The 12,917-nt window shown below is 49.0% G+C and overlaps 1 protein-coding gene across 4 annotated transcripts in view; it reads right to left on the bottom strand.

Annotated features, from left to right (window-relative positions):
• LOC143829273 (sodium channel protein type 2 subunit alpha-like) overlaps positions 1-10,055 on the bottom strand; it is a 131,575-nt gene extending 121,520 nt beyond the window's left edge. For 2 of the 4 annotated variants that reach the window (XM_077319830.1, XM_077319829.1), the window contains exon 1: positions 9,696-10,055. The gene's annotated coding sequence lies outside the window, so the exon portion shown is untranslated. The remainder of the gene's footprint in view (positions 1-9,695) is intronic. The other 2 variants (XM_077319831.1, XM_077319832.1) reach the window with 1 other exon arrangement.
• Between the last annotated feature and the right edge of the window lie 2,862 nt (positions 10,056-12,917).

The following is a 12,917-nucleotide window of genomic DNA, read 5'->3' as shown; positions in this document are numbered from 1 at the left end:
AGTCTAGATGGCGAAACAAAAAACAAAAGTGATGCTACAGGAAGCATATCCCTATTGTTAAAAAGGGAACAAAATTAGCATTTTTATTAAAATGACAGGACAGCCAGGAAATGGGGGGAAAGGGTACTGTCCCCTTCAAAGGGGTATGTGGGGTCAGCCCACTTAAATTGCAACACTGACGAAGAGCTGATTTTTATACCCCACTTTTCAACTCCCCAAAGGAGTCTCAAAGCAGTGTACAATCACTGCCCCTTCTCCCCACAACAGGCAACCTGTGAGGAACGAGATGCTGAGAGCTCTGACAGAAGTACTCTTTGAGAACAGCTCTAATAGGACTGTGACTAGCCCAAGATCACTCAGTTGGCTGCATAGGGAGGAGTGGAGAATTAAACCCACAGTTTTCCAGATTGGAGGCTGTTGCTCTGAATCACTACACCAGGGATAGTCAACCTGTGGTCCTTCAGTTGTTCATGGACTATAATTCCCAGGAGCCCCTGCCAGCATTTGTTGGCAGGGGCTTGTGGGAATTGTAGTCCATGAACATCTGGAGGACCACAGGTTGACTAACCCTGCACTACACCATGCTGGCTCAAGTACAGGTGAAAATGAAGGCTTCCACAAGCAAATGGCCAAGGAATGGTCTCAGCCTTCCCACTGGGCATAGTCCACACATTAGAAAGATAAATGCACACCTCCAGTAATCCAATAGATCTGAGGACCTTACAATTTCTTCAGGAATGGAGAACACATAGACAGCAATTGCATGTGGACATATATTTTAGATATTTGGGGACCTTTTATTGATGCTTTTCTGCAGACATGCCACCGCTGTTGTTATATTTTTATTTCTTTCTGTGTGGAGAATCAAAATTTAATGTCTGAAATTATCAATATAGTTAAGATATACTCTAGGGAAAACACACAACACTTAAGGCAAGTGTTAAGTGGCTTACTATCCTTTGTCACCAAGGGTCACTTCCTTGGGGTGCCCTTTCACTCATCATTGCCTCCAGAAATCCCAAGTTGTAACAGGACTTCGAACACTTTCCAAAAGCCACCCCCCACGTCATGCAACCCCACTCCCAATCTGAAGGCTAAGTCCAGCTTTTTTCAACCTTTTGGCCTTGGAGGATCCTTGGAAATATTTTTCAGGCTTCAAGGGAACCAATAAGTAGTGAAAAGCTCCTTTGGAGAAGTAGGCATGGAAGTAAAATGCATGGGAGCCAGCCAACCTATCCACTCACCCACCATTTACCATTTCTGTTGTGGAGAAAGAGAGCATTGGGGGATGTGGGCTCCAGTGACATCAGTGGCCATCTGAACTTCTAGAAAAGGCTACGTCACCCCTGGGGAACTCTTGCATAACCCCAGGGTTTTCTGGAACCCTGCTTGGAAATTCCAGGCTAAGACCATCCTTTTGCCATGTGGTCCTGGCAACTGTGAACAGGATGTATGTAGGGTTCTAGGTTCCTGGAGGCTCTAACCAGATAAAAACAGGGAAGAATCATAGAATCACAGAGTTGGAAGGGACCTCCTGGGTCATCTAGTCCAACCCCCTGCACTATGCAGGACATTCACATCCCTTTCGCTCATCCACTGTAACCTGCCACTTTTCCTCCAGCATACAGCTGATACTCAGGAAATATAAAAATTTCACTTTTGAATCTTCCCTCCATTTTACAACAGTGCTGCATTTAGCACAGGACAACCCATCCCAGCTTGGGGTAGTGTTTAGGAGTGCGGACTTCTAATCCAGCAAGCTGTGTTTGAATCCCTGCTCTTCCTCCGCATGCAGCCAGCTGGGTGACCTTGGGCTTGCCACAGCACTGAGAAAGCTGTTCTGACCAAACAGTAATATCAGGGTTCTCTCAGCCCCACCTATCTCACAGGGTATCTGTTGCGGGGGGAGGAAAGGGAAGGAGATTATAAGCCGCTTTGAGACTCCTTTGGGTAAAGAAAAGCTGCATATAAGAAACAAATGCTACTACTTCTTCCCAATGCTGAAATGATCTCTAATTCTATTACCAGTTCCGTGTGCTGGAGAACTCTGGGCAAATAGGGACCAGTGGCTTCTTTCCGCCTGCAACCAGTTCCCTGTCATGGCTCCCTTTCCCTCTACCCACCCATGGGACCACCATCTGATTGAACATCACTCCCCCCCTTGTGTTTTAAGATGATACAATCCTGTAATAGAAAATCAAAGATTTCAGCATGTGTTCTTGGACAGAATAAAGACTACTATAGAGCAGCGGTCCCCAACCTTCCTCTGGTTGGGGACCGCCTCCAGGGGTGGGGGAGAGCCAGCGGCCCGGCTGCTGCAGTTGCTCATAAACGCGCATGCCCAATTGCTGCACATGTGCGTTTTGGCCACCAGGCGGCGCTAACACGCATGCGCAGAGTTGCCGCGCACACGTGTTTTGGCCACCAGGGGGCGCAAATGCGCATGTGTGGCAGTTCCGCGCGTGCGCATTTGCGTAGCTGCCACGCCGGCTGCTGCGCCGGCTGCCCTGCCGGCCTCTTCCCCCCCCTCTCGCTGCAGGGGGGGGAGGCAGGCGCGGCTGCTGGCGGCCCGGTATGATGGCCTTTGCGGCCCGGTAGCGGGCTGCGGCCCGGGGCTTGGGGACCCATGCTATAGAGTATAATCTAATTTTTTAAGCAACTTTGCTTGCTAAATAAATCAAAGACCATTTTGTAATTTTTAAGTCCCTAATAACACAATCCTATAGAATAACTCTGATATAAACCCATGGGGTCAACCTGGAGGAATTCGGCATGGGATTGCACTGCAATTTGCATAAAACCATCCTTGATCACAACAGCCTACCTGCTGACATAAGTAACTTCTCTGAGCTCATTAAGCATGTCAAAATTTGCACTCGTTTCCAATATTTTTACTACACAATTCCAGGAGATGGATTCATATTCCCTGTAGTCACAGGTCAGAATTTGCACTAGTTTCCAATATCTTTACTATTCTTCCGGGGCACAATTCCAGGAGATGGATCTATACCCCCTGTAGTCAGAAGTTAGTCTCAGTCAGACCACTGCTGTATCAAGATCAGTGCTGCTTATTCCAACCAGCAGCAGCTCTCTGGCGTCTCAAAGGGAGGTCTTTCACATCACCTCCCAACTTATCCTTTTAACTGGAGAAGCCGGGACATTCGGCGTCCAAAGCAGATGCTTTGCCACTGAGCCATGGCCCCTCCCACAGCAACTGCGCTGGAATTATTAGTAATTATGCTGACGTCCGCCAGAGTGTTATGACTATGCCCAGGCAGCTGTACATGGAGGTAGCTGGTTAAAGCATGCCACTGACAGTACCGCCCACTGGCATCACCATGAGCAAAAGGCAACAGGGGAGGAACATGGGAAACACAGCATGGCACAGTGGTTAGGGTTGCGCCATAATCTGAAAGACCTCGTTTCAGCTACGGAGGCTCACTAGGTGACCTTGGGCTGGTCTTGCTCTTTCAGCCTACCTATCACACAGGGCACTTGCTTAAAGGATGAACCAATGATGTAAGAGGCCAAGACCATGGGATGGGAAAGGGGGTTATAAATATCTCATATAGTCTTTCTCAACTTTTTTTACCATTGAGAAACCCCTGAAACACTTTTCAGTCTTCGAGAAACCCCAGAAGTATCTCACTCTGTGCAGGCCTACCCTTAATCTTGATCTGGAAACGACAGCTGCTCCAGAATTCAGTGGCCAGGATCCTCACCGGAACACTGTGGAAGTCCTACATCTGGCCTGATCTCCAACAATTGCACTGGTTATCAGTTGAATTCTGGATCAGACTTAAGGTCTTGGTAATCAGCTGTAACGCCATTCACAGTCTGGGTACAGCGTATCTGAGGGACCACCTCCCTTGTCTATACCCCCCTCCCCAAAGAGCTCTATGCTCTGTCACTTCCAACTGGCTGGAGATCCCTGACCCCAAAGAAGCATGCCTGACCTCAACCAGGGCCAGAGCTTTCTCTGTCCTGGCCCCACCTGGTGGAATGAGCTCCCAGAAGACATCAGTTCTGCAGGGCCAGCAGAACACAGCTCTTCCGCCAGGCATTTGGCTGAGGTCAAACCAACAACTTCTGCTGGACCCCCAGGAATTCCTCCCCATGAATGGAACCCGAACAGACCGACCTACGAGACCATAGTTAACAGGTTAACTTGTCATAGTTAATGTTGGAATTGTTATCCAAAAAAAGTTATTAGAACTGGTATTGAAACCACTGTTACTGTTGTACTTATTTGAGTTACTGAATTATACTGTATTTTTAACTATGTAAACTGCCCTGAGCTGCAAGGGAGGGTGGTATATAAATGCATGAATAAATACATACATAAATGATTTTTTTAATTAACAGAAAGAAAGAAAGAAAGAAAGAAAGAAAGAAAGAAAGAAAGAAAGAAAGAAAGAAAGAAAGAAAGAAAGAAAGAAAGAAAGAAAGAAAGAAAGAAAGAAAGAAAGAAAACCAGAGGCCCCTCCCCTTCTCACTCCCTCCAGGCCCATCATTGGCTATTGGGGGGGGGGGTCGATATGACCGTATATGGTCATCTCACCCTATAAATGTTTAACAAAATTTTAAGATATAGAAAAAAATTAACTCTCACTCATGCGGGAAACCCTTCTAGGACCCTCAAGGTACCCAGGTCTCACAAGACCCTGGTTGAGAAAGCTTGATCAAATGAAATAAAGAAATCACTACCTAATCCTATAACTGGAGATACTCTGGACTGAATCCAAGCTGTTTGGTGTGCAAACTAGATGGGACATGGCCCCTCCCTCACAGTGTAATGGTTAAGAGTGGCGGCTTCTAACCTGGCAAGCCGTGTTTGATTCCCCACTCCTCCACATGCAGCCAGCTGGGTCACAGGGTTTCTCGCAGTCCTAATAATGCTGTTCTCACAGAGCAGTTCTCTTAGAGCTCTCTCAGACCCACCTACCTCATGGGGTGTGTGTTGTTGGGAGAGGAAGGTGATTTTAAGTTGCTTTGAGACTCCTGGTAATGAAAAGTAGGGTATAATAAACAACTCTTCTTCTTTTCTAGAAATTTGCCAAAATCTGAGCATGAGTTTCTATTGGAATCGTTGGGGCAGATCCAACCAGCTTTTACACTTATTAAAAAGGGGTGAGAGGGAGGGATCCCATCTGACAACCCCACAAAGGCTATGCTGCAGATTATGGGTCCTATACGTGGGCAGAAGCCATGTAAGACAGAAGTCTGTAAAAAAGGGTGATGGCTTGGCCAAGACTGAGAGCTCTGCCAGAACTGTGACTGGCTGAGCCTAGGTCACCCAGCTGGCTTTCCAGTAGGGAATCAAACCCAGCTCTCCAGATCAGAATCCACCACTGCACCAAGCTTGTTCTACTAACCGTAGGTTGGCTATTTCCACTTGACCACCATTCTCCATGCTGCCCATGTGGTTGCAACAAATGAAGAGGCACTTGCTGTGGACACAAATCATTCATGGTACAGTTTTCCCCATATTCTCCTCATCCATCTCCCACACCAGTGGAGGGTACATTTTTAATCAACGACGGCTAAATATCTACAGTGCAATGGTATTAGAATCTACTGGTACAGGATCTACTGGTCCATGTTCCTAAGCTTGCACTTCACAAAAAGGGAAGTCTAGCCCTTTCTTCTTATTTCTCCAATTATGTAGCTATTACCATTTCGTAAGAGAGTCATAAAAAGTCCTCCCCTGCTGGTGTGGCGGGGGTGGGGGGTGGGTGGCAGCTCAGCGGTCCATCCAGTCTGCGTGGTATGTAAATGTGCTTTGACTGTGATCTTTCCAAATAGATTATGTCAAATCAGATTTGAAAAAACACAGAGTGGATGATTAGGAAATAACACACTGTGGGTGCTCAGAAACAAATAACGAACACTCCGTTTTGGATGCCTGGGTTTGACAGCATGACGTATGAATGAGGACATTCCTGGTTGAATTCTAGCCACCCTGCTGCTGGATGCATAATTCTCCCTGGCTAGAGGGGCGTCTGACCAGAAAACATCAAAACTTCTCTTGTCTTTCGCTGCCTCCACCTCGAATTCTCCCCGACTGAAGACATCAGCATTTGTTAGGCCAACCAGCAACCAAATGGTCCTGTGAACTGAATCCTGGTTTCATAAATTAACTGCAGTTAAAATGAACCATGAGTTTATGTTCTGTCTGAATCAAGAAATTTCACCTGCAATCGTGATCTATTCAGATCTGTGTGGTATGTAATAATCAGAAGTGTTGGGGGAGAAACAAGTCCCTGTCGAACCAGTATAGGAGTCCCTGACCTTTTGTGCAAGGACAAAATGGCCGCCAGAGGAGGCGGAGCCAAAAACAAAATGTCAGGGTCCGGTATTATAAATAACTAATAGCAACTTTGGTGATAGCGTGCAGAAGTTCTGTTTAACTGGATCCCTTAACAGTAGAACACAGTGTTTAAAAATGCTTCCTTGCATGGACACAGATTAACACAGTAGAGATTCTTGTGCTATGGTGGGAAATGATGCTGAAGCAGTTTACTAAAAAAAAAACTGCACAACCCATCAAATTTCTAATAAGAAGCCTAACCTGGCCTCGTCCACTTTCTAAAAACACTTGGCTGGTGCTAGGACAGAGGACTCCTGCCATACTAGGGTCTGGGATATCTGGGTTCGAATCCCAACTCTGCCACAGAAACTCACTGTGTCTCTCTACACCAGTGGTCCCCAACCTTTTTATCACCAGGGACCAGTCAATGCTTGACAATTTTACTGAGGCCCAGGGGAGGTAGTCTTTTGCCGAGGGATGTCACCGCCACTGCCTGAGCCCCTGCTCCACTTGCTTTCCTGCCAGTGCCCCTGACTTCCCACTGCCTGCTGGGGGGTGCTGCCAGCAGCAGCTGTGCAGTGCCATGCCAAGGGAAGCCCCAGCCATGGCGGCCACTGGAGAGCACCAAAGGTGAGCCTGCGGCAGAGTGGCAGGGCAGCCCCAAAAGCAGCAGCCAGGGAGGAGGACAAGGAGGAGCTGTGGCCCGGTACCACCTGATCCACGGACCAGTCCCGGTCCCCAGACCGGGGGTTGGGGACCACTGCTATACACAACCTTGTGAGAATAAAAGGAAAGCGGGGACCAATGATGTTGTAAGAGCCACTTTGGAATACAAAGAACCACTATAAAAAAAACTAAGCCTGTTAGCAGAAGCTAATGTCTCCTTCACCATCCTTGTCATCCATGCGCAATGCAAATTATTTAACAGTCCTTACCAGTGCCCGCACGGACGGATCAAGACAAATTAGGTTAGAAGCCCATTTGATTCTGCAGGGTAGCACAGATTTACTGATCTCCCCCTCAATCAAACTATTATTTATGCAGCTGGGCCAGGTGACAGCCCAAGCCCATGTTTACTCACAAGCAAATCTCAACAAGTTTAATGCAGATTTAGTATGCAAAAGATGCATCAGCCTAAAAAACCCAGACTAGTCCAATTTCGTCACAGATTGGCTGCTAAGAAGAGTCAGTCTTGGTTGGTAGATATTTATGCTTTTCACTACCTGAAGGAGTCTCAAAGTGGTTTACAATTGCCTTCTCTTCCTCTTCCCCGCAACAGACATCCTGTGAGGTAGGTGGGGCTGAGAGAACTCTAAGAGAACTGTGACTGCTCCGAGGTCACCCAACTGGCTGCCTGTGAAAGAGCGAGGAATCAAACCCGATTCTCCAGATTAGAGGTCGTTGTTCTTAACCACTACGACATGCTGCCAATGAAAAATGACCTACTGTGTATCTCTTGCCTTGAAAAAGAGAGAGTCCTCAAACCTGAGGAATCTATCCAATAAATTTGCCAATAAAATCCTGAAAAGATGCTAGTGTAATATGACCAGCTGATATCATATTACCCCCTTTAAGCTAACTGTCCACCATGCTCATATGTTGCAGTGGAATCTCTGCTCAGACACACTGAGAAGCACATACTTTCTACTGGATACATGGATATTGGGCATAAGCATTCAAGAGGGGCTGGGCTTTCAGTAGGCAGAACTGTCCTCCCTCCCAAACACACACCCTGAACATCTACAGAGAGGTTATCTGAGAGGCAAAGAAACAGGTAGGGTGCACGGACGCCAGCACCACAACCAACCTAGCAGTGAGCAAAAGCTACTAAAGTGGTGGGAGAGAACAATAACACACAGCATTAAAGGTAAAGGTATCCCCTGTGCAAGCACCGGGTCATGTCTGACCCTTGGGGTGATGCCCTCTAGCGTTTTCATGGCAGACTCAATACGGGGTGGTTTGCCAGTGCCTTCCCCAGTCATTACCGTTTACCCCCCAGCAAGCTGGGTACTCATTTTACCGACCTCGGAAGGATGGAAGGCTGAGTCAACCTTGAGCCAGCTGCTGGGACTGAACTCCCAGCCTTATGGGCAGAGCTTTCAGACTGCATGTCTGCTGCCTTACCACTCTGTGCCACAAGAGGCTCATAACACACAGCATTACCCACTAGGAAAACCCAGAACAGTAGAAACAGAGCAACTCCGTGATGGGACAAAGTTTTAAGCATGAAGTAGCAAGTAAGTCCCCTCCCCTTTGTCTTTTTTCTTTTAGTCTAGCAGAACTCTCCTTAAGAAGCCAAGCATCTCCCCTCTCCTTCCCAGCTAGAGGAAGGGGGCAATAAAGAAGCTGTCGGACATACATCCTCATCCCTGCTATGTTGCAACTACCTTAGGGTGACCTGACTGTCCCACTTTTGGAGGGACATCTGGGGTACGTGGCAAATTTTACTTATGTTGAAATGAAAAAATATATATTACAACAGAGGTAGTCAACCTGTGGGCCCCTGCCAGCAAATACTCCTGTATTACAATACTATTTTTGTGTTCTATGAAACTTTTTGTTGCTCCATATAGACCAAATTTTTAATCAAGACCCCCCCCCCCCCGGTCAATGGTGTCCCGCTTTACCAATGTTAAAAGCTGGTCACCTTAGACTATCTTAGTGTGTGTTTCATGGGAAATAAAGAACCTGCATTTCGCATTTGTCTCTTACTGATAAAAGAGAGGCAAGAGCCATGGAGGGCGGCTAAGCCCTGCCTCTCCTCTGGGCTCGCTCTCTCATGTGTTGCTGTGGTTTTTGCCAGTGTCATCAGGTCTTCCAGGAAACATGGTCCCTCTACTGCTTAGCAACCGAAAAGGAAGACTGGCGGAGAGAGCACAGCCACCCTCCCCTCCCCTCCCCTCCCCTCTCCCCAGGGTACCAGCTCAGATCTGAGATGGGGGTCCATGATCCACTCTCCAGCCCAGTTTAAACAAGGTTAATTCTTCCCAACTTTCAATCTGTGCGCTTGGCCCCGTTCAAAGATCTACGTCGACCCCACCCCAAACTTTGTCAAGTCACAAAGGAAAACATTTGCAGAAAACTTTGTGGTTTCCCCCCCAACCCCCCCCCCAACCCCCCCCCCAACAACCCCTTTCCAAGTGAGGCATCAGAAGGACACAAGGCAGCTTCCCAACAACAACAACAAATCAGGGCGACAGCCAAACTCAGGGTGAAAACCCGAGTCGCATCAAGTGTCCTCCTCCTCACGGCTTCCTAGACACGCGTTCATGCCCAACCGTCCACGGAAGCTCTGCTGAGCAGCAGCCCAGGGAGGCAGCTGGGGAAGTTTCCCGCGTCTTCACCTGAGGCGCCCGCGCCGGCTTCCCCCCGCCGAAGCACTTACCTGCCCCCATGGCCCGCCGGGGGAACCTCCTGGCCCCGCGCCGCTCCCTCGCAGACCCGCTTCTTCGCGCGCCTCCTCGGGTGGGCAGCAAGGGCGGCGGCGGCGAGGACTTCTTCCAGCCCAGCCCAGCCCCAGCAAGGACGCGAGCCCGGCTCCTCCGGGGACAGAAACAACAGCGCCTCGGCTCGTTGCTGGCGGCGGCGGCGGCCCCGCCCGGCCTCGGGGGACCCAGCCAGGCAGCCAGGCAGCCTCCGGGCGGCAGGGCAGGGCGCGGCTCGCTGTCGGGGCTGCGCGGCGCGGAGGTGAAGGCGCTTTGGGGGAGCGCAGAGGGAGCAGTCCGCCGTCGGAAGGGAGAGACGCGCCTCGGGGCTGGGCTGGGCTGGGCTGGCGGGGCTGGGGCGAGCCTGCACGGGAGGGGCTGCGAGCGGCCGGCAGCTCCGGGAAGGGGCGGTGGCCGGAGGGACGGACGGAGGGAGGGCCGGGGCGCGGAGGACGCCTGGCGAAGGGGAGATGCGCCGCCGCTCTTCGGGGGAGGGTCCCACAGAAAAGAACCTCCAAGGGGGAAATTGCGGGACAAGAATTCATTAAGGGGTTCAAGAAGACTGTCGCCTCCTCAGGGCTTGGACGGGGGCCTGGCAGTCTGGGCTGGCTGCCGGTGCTAGTTGCCCTCGCTGCTGCCGCCGCCTGAGGAAAGTTCACGGAAAGAAGCGCACGCGCGGCGCCTCAGGGAAGACGGCGGGTCGGGTGGGCTTGAGGAACTTTGGAGAGCCGCCTCTCCAAATGGTTTGGCCCCTGCTTAGCCTAAGGGAAGGCTACGCCTAAAGCGAGACGAGCTCCCTCGGGAAGGGTCGCGTATGAAAAAGGGGCGTCGCCGTGCGTCCTTCGAACAGGCGTTCGTATCTCTTTTCTTGGTGGAAGAGACTCGTCTTCCCTGTGGGCAACGCCACAGCCTTGTGGTGGTGAAAGGGTTGCAAATTCTAATCTGGAGAATGGGGGTTGATCCTCCACTTTCCCACATGCAGCCAGCTGGGTGACCTTGGGCTAGCCACAGTCCTGTTAGGGATATTTTGGCAAGCTGTTCTGTCAGAGCTCTCTCAGCTTTAGAATCAGAGTTGGAAGGGGCCATTCAGGCCATCTAGTCCAACCCCCTGCTCATCGCAGGATTAGCCCTAAGCATCCTAAAGCATCCAAGAAAAGTGTGTATCCAACCTTTGCTTGAAGACTGCCAGTGAGGGGGAGCTCATCACCTCGTTTGGCAGCCTATTCCACTGCTGAACTACTCTGACTGTGAAAAATCATTTACTTACCGCAAAGGGTGTCTGTTGTGGGGAGAGGAAGGGAAAGGTGTGTGTAAGCTGCTTTGGCCTGAAAAGCAGGACATAAAATACCAGCTCTTTTTTTTTCCTTTAAAAAAATAATCAAGTGGGTAATCTTTTGAGGCCAAAATAAATGTCTTATGAAACCTAAAAGACTCAACAGACTTTTGTTTCCGGATTTGCTTTGTAGACTGGATACACTGCAACCCACCTCTTCAGGTGCTCGAGTAGGTCCTCATTTTATATTTATTTTATGCTGGACAGAAGGGGGGAAGCAAGCATCTGGGGCAGTGGGCCACAAAACAGAAGGCTAGGGTGAAATGTAATGATGTCAAATTCAAATCTCATCCAGATGAATACAGAGACCCATTACAACTTAAACAGGTGGGGGAGTCCCAGGTTTATCCAGTCAAGCTAGAGACAAAGAGAAATCCCATGTCCTGGTTCAGCTGCATTAAGAATTGGATTGGGGGTAGTGATTAGAGTTTTATCTAGGATCTGGAAGACTAGTGAGGCAAGTGCCATGAAGCTTCACTGGCTGATCTTGAGCCAGTCACTGTCTCTCAACACAATCTACCTCACACTGTTGTAAGCAGCATTGAGAGAAAAGCAGGTGGTAAAAGATAAACAAATTGGGGGGGGGGGGAATACTCTCAAACCTCTTAATTCAAGCAGAGTGGATAATTCCAGAAGTCTACTGGCAATTTAAAGACTAACACTGATTCCAACATAAGTGTTCATAGGTCACAGCTCTCTTTCCTTAAAGGTAAAGGTATCCCCTGTGCAAGCACCGGGTCATGTCTGACCCTTGGGGTGACGCCCTCTAGCGTTTTCATGGCAGACTCAATATGGGGTGGTTTGCGAGTGCCTTCCCCAGTCATTACCGTTTACCCCCCAGCAGCAAGCTGGGTACTCTTTTTACCGACCTCGGAAGGATGGAAGGCTGAGTCAACCTTGAGCCGGCTGCTGGGATCAAACTCCCAGCCTCATGGGCAGAGCTTCAGACAGCATCTCGGCTGCCGTTCCACCCTGCGCCACAAGAGGCTCCTTCTCTTTCCTTAGGTCAGTGCTATTCACAGCAGAGGGGACAGAATGTTGGAAAGATAGGCTACTTTGAAACAAGTTCCTTTATAAAAAGTGATGGCTCAAAATCAGTGCTGAACAGTCCCAGCTGTTTTAGATAGACAAAGAAGGTTTAACAAATGTTGTGCAATAAGTAGCCACAGTAGGAAGTCACAGAGGTATAGCTGAACTGACATCTGCAAATGAGTATAATATTTAATTTATTCTCACATGTTTCTCCCCAACGGGCACCTGAAGTAACATTGTTATTCTGTATCCAGACAACAACCTTGTGGGGTAGGCTAGGTGGAGAGTGCAACTAGCTCAAGGTTATGAAGCAAGTTTTCAGAGAAGAGTGGAGATTAGAACCTTATTAGGGGGGTGGATTAACAGCCAGAGTAGTTCAGCAGTGGAAGGTTGTGGTGAGCTCTCCCTTACTGTCTGTCTTTAAACAGCAGCTGGACAGGTACATTTCCTGGATGCCTTTGGCTGGTCCTGCATTGAGCAGGGGGTTGGCCTATGTGACCCCTTCCAACTTTAGGGTTCTAACCTGGGTCTCCCAGATTCTAGTCTGACATTCTAACTCTATCATACTTGCTCCCAAGGAATTAGTACCAACAGCAAGTGAAGAATGCCAAGCCCCTGTTAAAGACATAAGGAATAAATAGTCTTGAACCTGTTAATGAATTCTAGTTCTGCAATTTCCACCATTGGATTTTCTCTTTGAGGTTCTTTTCTGTTGGATTCTCCCTTTGAAGAAACCATAGTGGTGCGGGCAACAGAAATGTTCTAACACTGGTATCAGTCACAAACAGCTATATCACACTTTAGCAAAGTCACAGAT

The sequence above is a fragment of the Paroedura picta genome, chromosome 2, assembly GCF_049243985.1.
Source record: "Paroedura picta isolate Pp20150507F chromosome 2, Ppicta_v3.0, whole genome shotgun sequence".
Taxonomy (NCBI): Eukaryota; Metazoa; Chordata; class Lepidosauria; order Squamata; family Gekkonidae; genus Paroedura; species Paroedura picta.
This window is presented reverse-complemented; position numbering and strand designations above follow the sequence as displayed.